We start from the raw sequence: 10,426 nt of genomic DNA, 5'->3' as shown, positions 1-10,426 counted from the left end.
TGTCCTGTTACGGCCATGGAGGCCGTTCATGAACTCACTGTCTGTCCTGCCACGGCCAAGGAGGCTGTTCATGAACTCACAGTTAAGTGGTCCATCCATATCTCTGCTCTCGTCAAGTCTGTTGTAGTCAAGTCTGTTCATGCCTCGTCAAGTCTGTTCTAGTCAAGTCTGTTCATGCCTCGTCAAGTCTGTTCTAGTCAAGTCTGTTCATGTCTCGGATTATGTTTGGATGTTTGGATTTCACCTGTAAATAAACTGCACTTGGGTTCTTCACTACACTTGCCTTCAGTGGACTGAATCGTTACATGTAATTATAATTTAAATGTGATTTATTGCAAATGTAATTTATTCAGCAGCCATTACTCCAGTCTTCAGTGTCACATGATCTTTCAGAAATTTGCTGTTCAATAAACATTTCTTATTATCATCAATTTTGAAAAATTTCTTGCTGCTGAAATCTTGTTGCCGTCATACCTGGTTTGGACATGATTTCTTCAGCATTTCTGTGCCATTATAGCAGAGCTTTGGTTGACTCTGGCCTTTCCTAAAAGCCTGGCTTAAACAATAACAACAATGGAGTCTCTGTATCAGCATGTGGTCCCCGGCACTGCATTAAAGTAACAGGTGCACTATGCTGCACAACACTGATAGCGCTTCAGATTCGCGGGCTCAAGGCCAGTGGGTCTGGAAACTGCTCGGTTTGAGTTTCCCAGACAGCTCTCTTTATTGCCTGCATCAGCAAAGCTGCTCAGGTCACCTCGATGGAAAAAAAAAAAACTTGATTCTGAGTGAGGCAAACTGTGTGCCTATCTCCAAGGACAGGTCTTCGTGTCTCACTCATCAAACATCATGAATCAACGTGGCATTTAGTGACATGTAGGGAGATCAGTAGGTGATTAGCAAAAATTAGTCCTAAAGTGAAGCCCGTTTCCTATGACACATGAAAGTGTAAAGCTCTCCTTTGGGGTGTGAAGGAGCATCAAGCTCTTTGAGAGTGTGTCGTTAACAAGTCTGCATGTCCGCATATGTCGCTGTGACAACACTGCAAGCTAAGTGCGAGTTAGTGTGTGTGTGAACTCGCTTGAAGTTGATGACGGCTGACGCACTGTGCGGATGGTTCAGACATTATCACTCGCAGCTCTCGACACGCTCGTTTGCTCCAACACGCTGCCATAGCAATAATCATTACGTGGCCAGTCCAGCATAAAAAAAACATCACATGTATGAAAAAAAACATAATGTCCCCAAAAGTACAATACACTCCATGCCCTTCCTCTAACTAACCCGTTTGTCCAGTGGCTCGAACCTCTTGGCATTCACTCGACAGGACGCAAGACCTCAGTCACCACTTCTACTCAAAACATTGCCTCCCTTTCATTAAAGCACACAGCAGGAAACTAGCAATTAAAAGATCCAGGCCTTCAAAACTCACCTTGAACTATCAATTTCAATAGCTGTGTTTGGAAATGAACACTACCATTTTTTGAATGCTGTACAGAATGTATTTTATACTGCATACATGTATGTTTTAAAAAAGAGTATGTGAAACAATAGACATTATTGATGAGTGTTTCAGAGACTGTGTACATGCACAAGAATATCCTGATATTAATCAGAATTTGCTCATTTTTGTACTGTAAATAGGTTTGCAAACATTCCAGAAATTCTGAAACTTTACTGGATTTTTGGAAGCTTTCAGAAAATGTTGGGAATTTTTGGGAACTTTTGGAAAGTTTCCGGAAATGTTCTGCCCCTTTGCGTCCCTAACTGTAAACACAATAATATTCCTGTTTCTCCCAAATTTAAGACATCTGGCATTTGCCTGTATCTATCAGAATGTGGCATGTAAGCACCTTATTTTGAATGATGAATTATTTGTATGATTTATTTATGTATTTCTTTGAATATTTTTGTATTTATATGAATAATTTATTATTATTATTACTTTGAATATCAATAGTAACAGAACGGTCATTTTTATGTCCAAACAATGTCCAAACAAAGATAAATTTGGGTGATTTTAGAAACAGACAGTTGAAAAGTCAAGCTATTGAAGAAATACATTTTTGGAGTGAAGAGCTTTTTTATTATTTATTTATTTGTATGAATTAAAATTAATAAAATGAATGTTCTGTTACTGTGGGTATTCAAAATAATAATACACCAATTATATAATAATAATAATAATAATAATAAAGTATTATTATTTTGAATACTCACAGTAACAGAAGATTAATTTTATTTGTGCATGTCCAAACAAAGATACTTGTCGGAGATTTTAGATACAGGTAGTTAAAAAGTCAAGTTATTGAAGAAACACATTTTTGGAATGAGGAGGACATTCAAACATTAATGTTAAAAGAAAGGTCATCCTGCTCTTGTATTAATGTTAAAAACATGAATGAGAATTAATGAGTTAGCTAAAGTACTGGTCAGAATTACAGCAAAAGAAACTGCAAAAAGTACATCTTAATTAGGAAGAGAGCATGCATGTTTAAATATATTTCGATTGTGCTGATTACAAGAAGACTCAATTAAATTTTAATCTGAAAATTATATGCATGTAAACAACATTATCACCACATGACCTCATCATCACATTGCATCTGCTAGCATCTCGGAAATAAAAGTTATTTTGCATTTTTTTTATTCAATTTTGTGTAAAAAAAAATAATTAATTCTTACAATTTGGCCATCCAATCAAATAATGAGTCAAGAAAGAGATATATTACTTCTGTATTGTACATCACACTGTAACTGGAAGGTCAAGCGCACTGCATTGTGGGATGTCATATTCAACAGAGCAAACTCTGGTTTATAAGGCAAATGCAGCAGGTCATGCAGGTATTTTATGCGAACAGAAAAATACTGTGCACAGAATACAGTACGTACCTGTACTGTATACTGCAGAAATAGCAAGAGCAGGAAGGCAGTTAGCTGTTACGAACACAGCCAATGTCACAGCATGGTACCGGACACATTAGCGCCCACTGACTGCACATCTACCCGAGGTCTATATACACTCATCGCTCTAAAACCGTGTTAAGAGATGATGGAGGGAAATTAACTGAGGTTAAGAGTCTCATGCCAAAACATTTTAGCAGATAAAGAGACACAGATAGCCCCTCTTTTAAATAAGCGCTGCCTGGCCCATTTGTCATATCCAGGCTGGACCAGGACATCGATGGCATAAACATTATTTAAAAGAAACTTGCTTCCTGTTTGAGGGGCTATCATTAATCACAGACATATTCGAACACGCTTCCTCCGCAAGACTCTGTATCATCAATAATCTCGCCAAACAGAGTATGTGTCCAAGTTTGGAACACAGCTCTCAGTTTTGGGAATGACTGATGATAGATCAAAGGCGAAAGATTAATAAGCCCAATCCAACAGGAGGAGACCAAAGGGAAAAACCGTGCCGCTTGCTGACACATCAAAACTATCTTAGTATGCAAATGACTGAAAACACAAGATTCTGCACTCATGTGAACTGAACATTTCCCATAGATTGTGCATTCATTTCCAATTATCTGGTTCTACAATAATAGCTTTCAGATAATGGCACTGGTTGTAACCCGCTGTTGGTGAGTCTAGTCTGTTTATGCCTCGTCAAGTCTGTTGTAGTCAAGTCTGTTCATGCCTCGTCAAGTCTGTTCTAGTCAAGTCTGTTCATGCCTCGTCAAGTCTGTTCTAGTCAAGTCTGTTCATGTCTCGGATTATGTTTGGATGTTTGGATTTCACCTGTAAATAAACTGCACTTGGGTTCTTCACTACACTTGCCTTCAGTGGACTGAATCGTTACATGTAATTATAATTTAAATGTGATTTATTGCAAATGTAATTTATTCAGCAGCCATTACTCCAGTCTTCAGTGTCACATGATCTTTCAGAAATTTGCTGTTCAATAAACATTTCTTATTATCATCAATTTTGAAAAATTTCTTGCTGCTGAAATCTTGTTGCCGTCATACCTGGTTTGGACATGATTTCTTCAGCATTTCTGTGCCATTATAGCAGAGCTTTGGTTGACTCTGGCCTTTCCTAAAAGCCTGGCTTAAACAATAACAACAATGGAGTCTCTGTATCAGCATGTGGTCCCCGGCACTGCATTAAAGTAACAGGTGCACTATGCTGCACAACACTGATAGCGCTTCAGATTCGCGGGCTCAAGGCCAGTGGGTCTGGAAACTGCTCGGTTTGAGTTTCCCAGACAGCTCTCTTTATTGCCTGCATCAGCAAAGCTGCTCAGGTCACCTCGATGGAAAAAAAAAAAACTTGATTCTGAGTGAGGCAAACTGTGTGCCTATCTCCAAGGACAGGTCTTCGTGTCTCACTCATCAAACATCATGAATCAACGTGGCATTTAGTGACATGTAGGGAGATCAGTAGGTGATTAGCAAAAATTAGTCCTAAAGTGAAGCCCGTTTCCTATGACACATGAAAGTGTAAAGCTCTCCTTTGGGGTGTGAAGGAGCATCAAGCTCTTTGAGAGTGTGTCGTTAACAAGTCTGCATGTCCGCATATGTCGCTGTGACAACACTGCAAGCTAAGTGCGAGTTAGTGTGTGTGTGAACTCGCTTGAAGTTGATGACGGCTGACGCACTGTGCGGATGGTTCAGACATTATCACTCGCAGCTCTCGACACGCTCGTTTGCTCCAACACGCTGCCATAGCAATAATCATTACGTGGCCAGTCCAGCATAAAAAAAACATCACATGTATGAAAAAAAACATAATGTCCCCAAAAGTACAATACACTCCATGCCCTTCCTCTAACTAACCCGTTTGTCCAGTGGCTCGAACCTCTTGGCATTCACTCGACAGGACGCAAGACCTCAGTCACCACTTCTACTCAAAACATTGCCTCCCTTTCATTAAAGCACACAGCAGGAAACTAGCAATTAAAAGATCCAGGCCTTCAAAACTCACCTTGAACTATCAATTTCAATAGCTGTGTTTGGAAATGAACACTACCATTTTTTGAATGCTGTACAGAATGTATTTTATACTGCATACATGTATGTTTTAAAAAAGAGTATGTGAAACAATAGACATTATTGATGAGTGTTTCAGAGACTGTGTACATGCACAAGAATATCCTGATATTAATCAGAATTTGCTCATTTTTGTACTGTAAATAGGTTTGCAAACATTCCAGAAATTCTGAAACTTTACTGGATTTTTGGAAGCTTTCAGAAAATGTTGGGAATTTTTGGGAACTTTTGGAAAGTTTCCGGAAATGTTCTGCCCCTTTGCGTCCCTAACTGTAAACACAATAATATTCCTGTTTCTCCCAAATTTAAGACATCTGGCATTTGCCTGTATCTATCAGAATGTGGCATGTAAGCACCTTATTTTGAATGATGAATTATTTGTATGATTTATTTATGTATTTCTTTGAATATTTTTGTATTTATATGAATAATTTATTATTATTATTACTTTGAATATCAATAGTAACAGAACGGTCATTTTTATGTCCAAACAATGTCCAAACAAAGATAAATTTGGGTGATTTTAGAAACAGACAGTTGAAAAGTCAAGCTATTGAAGAAATACATTTTTGGAGTGAAGAGCTTTTTTATTATTTATTTATTTGTATGAATTAAAATTAATAAAATGAATGTTCTGTTACTGTGGGTATTCAAAATAATAATACACCAATTATATAATAATAATAATAATAATAATAATAAAGTATTATTATTTTGAATACTCACAGTAACAGAAGATTAATTTTATTTGTGCATGTCCAAACAAAGATACTTGTCGGAGATTTTAGATACAGGTAGTTAAAAAGTCAAGTTATTGAAGAAACACATTTTTGGAATGAGGAGGACATTCAAACATTAATGTTAAAAGAAAGGTCATCCTGCTCTTGTATTAATGTTAAAAACATGAATGAGAATTAATGAGTTAGCTAAAGTACTGGTCAGAATTACAGCAAAAGAAACTGCAAAAAGTACATCTTAATTAGGAAGAGAGCATGCATGTTTAAATATATTTCGATTGTGCTGATTACAAGAAGACTCAATTAAATTTTAATCTGAAAATTATATGCATGTAAACAACATTATCACCACATGACCTCATCATCACATTGCATCTGCTAGCATCTCGGAAATAAAAGTTATTTTGCATTTTTTTTATTCAATTTTGTGTAAAAAAAAATAATTAATTCTTACAATTTGGCCATCCAATCAAATAATGAGTCAAGAAAGAGATATATTACTTCTGTATTGTACATCACACTGTAACTGGAAGGTCAAGCGCACTGCATTGTGGGATGTCATATTCAACAGAGCAAACTCTGGTTTATAAGGCAAATGCAGCAGGTCATGCAGGTATTTTATGCGAACAGAAAAATACTGTGCACAGAATACAGTACGTACCTGTACTGTATACTGCAGAAATAGCAAGAGCAGGAAGGCAGTTAGCTGTTACGAACACAGCCAATGTCACAGCATGGTACCGGACACATTAGCGCCCACTGACTGCACATCTACCCGAGGTCTATATACACTCATCGCTCTAAAACCGTGTTAAGAGATGATGGAGGGAAATTAACTGAGGTTAAGAGTCTCATGCCAAAACATTTTAGCAGATAAAGAGACACAGATAGCCCCTCTTTTAAATAAGCGCTGCCTGGCCCATTTGTCATATCCAGGCTGGACCAGGACATCGATGGCATAAACATTATTTAAAAGAAACTTGCTTCCTGTTTGAGGGGCTATCATTAATCACAGACATATTCGAACACGCTTCCTCCGCAAGACTCTGTATCATCAATAATCTCGCCAAACAGAGTATGTGTCCAAGTTTGGAACACAGCTCTCAGTTTTGGGAATGACTGATGATAGATCAAAGGCGAAAGATTAATAAGCCCAATCCAACAGGAGGAGACCAAAGGGAAAAACCGTGCCGCTTGCTGACACATCAAAACTATCTTAGTATGCAAATGACTGAAAACACAAGATTCTGCACTCATGTGAACTGAACATTTCCCATAGATTGTGCATTCATTTCCAATTATCTGGTTCTACAATAATAGCTTTCAGATAATGGCACTGTTAAGTTATTTCATGGCAACACCAACATTTACTAATAAATTATAATATGAAATTGCACTAAAAAGTAATTGGACACTTTTGAACATGTAAGTCACACTTAAAATGTTTGAATGTCATTGCATTAGAAACAAATAAGTGATATCTGAATAATTAAATTCAGATATAAAAAATTATGTCTACTCTTTTATCATTTTAAAACTAACAAACCTTGTTTTATTAAATATCTTAGTTGAAAAGTGTTTTTGGGTTATATTTCTTTAAAAATAAATGCAACTTGGTTAAATGCAAGACATTTTTAAGTACGAGTTTAGTGTTCAAATACTATGATACTCTTATTAAAAAATTGCATTTCATAATCCAGATTTTAATTAGAAATTGTTATATTTATAATTAAAGGTCACACAGAAAATAAAAGTCTGTCTTCCAATAAATAAATAAATAAATATTATTATTACTATTATTATTATATATATTCAATCAATCAATCAACCAATGAATCAATCAATATATACTTTTTCCTCAACTGCTGTCTTCATTTTCACTTGATTGATTTTTTTTTTTTTTTTTTTTTGATGACAGAAATTTCTTTTCTGGGTGATCTTTAATTATAAATACTACAATTATAACGTACAATGAGAGACAAAAATGTTGAAAATGATGATGATGATAAAAATAATAATAATTTTCAGAATAATCTTTTTGCATCACAGGTTTTGAATAACACTATCCATTCAGTGTTCATTCTCAGAGAGTTTAAGGTTCTTTTGAGAGAGAGTGAAAGCATAATTAAATAATCAAATGATTTACAACAATGTCATTGTCCAGGCATAACAACAATCACAAAAAAAAAGTTACGTCGAAACTGATCTTTCATTCGAGACACCATCCTAGCGTTTTACGGCAGACGACAGATGCGATTTTGCCAGGAGAAAAGTGTCAGCATGTATTAATTTCAAAATCTGGCTGACAGATGAGTCAACATTTCCTTCCTCCACCCACCTTCCAAAGCAAAGGGCAAAAGAAAGTGGTCTCTTTGCCAAAAGTTTATCGTAAAGAAAGAAAGGCTGCAAGGATCTCTCTTCACAGAGCAATCTCCCCTGGCAACCGCTCTAATGAGTCTACACTCATAATTAACAAGAGAGTTTTAATAAGGTCCTGTAGCAGAACTAATGTGTTCTCCTGCTAACCAAATGGGTTTAAAAAAAGATTGTCAGAGGGTACCTGCCCTTTACAAAGTCCAGGGGCCTCATTTATCAACAGTGCGTACGCACAGATGTGTGCGTAATGAGTGCGTAAGAACAGTTTCACGCAAAGTGTGGGATCTACCAACTTGTACTTATACGTAGAAATGTGTGTAAATATAAGCACACCTCTGAGCATGCTTACGCAGAGAATCTAGTGGCGTTTTCAAAGACCGCGCTGAGAGTGAGAGCACAGAATGGCTTCTCAGTCGGTACCGCTTTCTTTGCCATGATTTCGGTGAGGTCACATACATTCACGTGATTTATAAAGGGAGGTGTTGTCACCATATATGTTTCATTGGAGGTGTTTCCAAATGCAAATGACCATGAACGTGAATGAGCATGTTACTTACGCACATGTGGGATTTATCAACAATGATTGCTTACTCATGTGCGTAAGAACTGCGTGCGCACGTTTGATAAATACGGATTTTCTTGTACTTAGGCACATTCTAAATGTCATTCGTAGGATAAAATATAGAACCTTTTCTACGCACTGTTGATAAATGAAGGCCCAGATTTCCTGACACACTGAACATGGGTGTTAAGACGCTGTTAAAGCGGAATAGTGAGGCGCAAACTACTTCCCCCAAATGCACGTTACTGATCTCCTGCCACCTCAGATGTGCTGCCAACTCTGCAGCCGTGGCAGTGACCTAGTTGTGAGCGCTCTGGTCTAAACAAGTAGAAGAGAGATGGCAGGTACTTGTGCTTTATCCTGGAAACAAATTATATTCGATGGAAGTTAATTTACTCTATAAATACAGAGATTAAAGTATGATTAATCACTGAATTTAATAGATCACACACTCTTAAAAATAAAGGCTCTCTATTAGTATCTATGGTTCCAGAAGAACCTTTAAAGCAGGGGTCCTCAACTCTGGACCTCGAGATCCACTTTCCTGCAGAGATTAGCTCCAAACTGATTCAACACACCTACCTGCAACTTTGTAGTGATCTTGAAGACCTTGATTAGCTTGTTCAGGTGTGTTTGATTAGGGTTGGAGCTAAACTTTGCAGGAAAGTGGATCTCGAGGTCCAGATTTGAGGACCCCTGGCTGCTTTAAAGGAATAGTTCACTCAAAAATAAAAATTGGCTGAAAATCTATTCACCCTCAGGCCATCCAAGACGTAGATGAGTTTGTTTCTTCATGGGAACAGATTTGTAGAAATATAGCATTACATCACTTGCTCAACAATGGATCTTCTGCAGTGAAGAAAACGTCACAATAATCCACAAGTAATCCACACTACACCGGTCCATCAATAATGTCTTGTGAAGTTAAAACGGCATGTTTGTAATAAACAAACCCATCATTAAGATTAAGATGTTTTAGCTTTAAACTGTCACTTCTGGCCAAAATACATAGTCCATAATAACACTTCCTCCAGTGAAAAGGTCCATTCTCTGTTGTTCTCTCACATCAAAATCCACTGACATATTTGTTTGCAACTGTTTTGAACTGGTTTAACTTGCAACCAGTGCTTGATCCGTGCATTTTTCTCTTCTGATTCAGATGAGATGACTTGTTAACTGGAGAAAGCAATGTTATGGATAGAGGACTCATATTTTAGCCGGAAGCAATGATTTTAAGTTAAAGTCCCCCTGTAGTCAAATATTTTATCCCTTAAAACTTATCTTTGATCATCAAAATTACATATTTAAATGTTTTTTCTTGTGAAAATAATTAAAAGCTTAAAATAGCTTGAATGTAACTCTACACCCTTGCCTCATTTACTATACGCTGATCTATGAATATGCAAATTAGTCCCGCCTCCACTCAGTCACACCAGCCAGCGCCTCCTGATCCACTGAAATGTAGTAAACGCAAAACAATGGCATACACGGATAATGACTGATAAAACTATGTTTTTACTAGCGGACAACTACAGTGAATACTGTAACATTCGTTAAAGTTACTTGACGATGTTGTGTCCTAAAATGCCTCGAAGACTCGAATGCAGCCGTTTGTGATTCGCACCCGCGAGCATACGCGTGTGAAGTGCAGACGCCGATGCGGGAAAGGTGGGTCTGACTCCGGGCTAATTTTACACTGTTGCCAAGGGTTATAATGCAAGTTAGCGGTTCTAAATTCACATTAAACCACGGCT

The 10,426-nt window shown here is 37.2% G+C and overlaps 1 protein-coding gene across 1 annotated transcript in view; it reads right to left on the bottom strand.

Moving 5' to 3' along the window:
• LOC107720808 (fibrinogen C domain-containing protein 1-B-like) overlaps positions 1-10,426 on the bottom strand; it is a gene marked incomplete at its 3' end in the record, with an annotated part of 69,133 nt that overhangs the window by 25,521 nt on the left and 33,186 nt on the right. The window lies entirely within an intron of this gene.

Source organism: Sinocyclocheilus rhinocerous, unplaced genomic scaffold (genome assembly GCF_001515625.1).
Source record: "Sinocyclocheilus rhinocerous isolate Xijiao unplaced genomic scaffold, SAMN03320098_v1.1 scaffold2828, whole genome shotgun sequence".
Taxonomy (NCBI): Eukaryota; Metazoa; Chordata; class Actinopteri; order Cypriniformes; family Cyprinidae; genus Sinocyclocheilus; species Sinocyclocheilus rhinocerous.
This window is presented reverse-complemented; position numbering and strand designations above follow the sequence as displayed.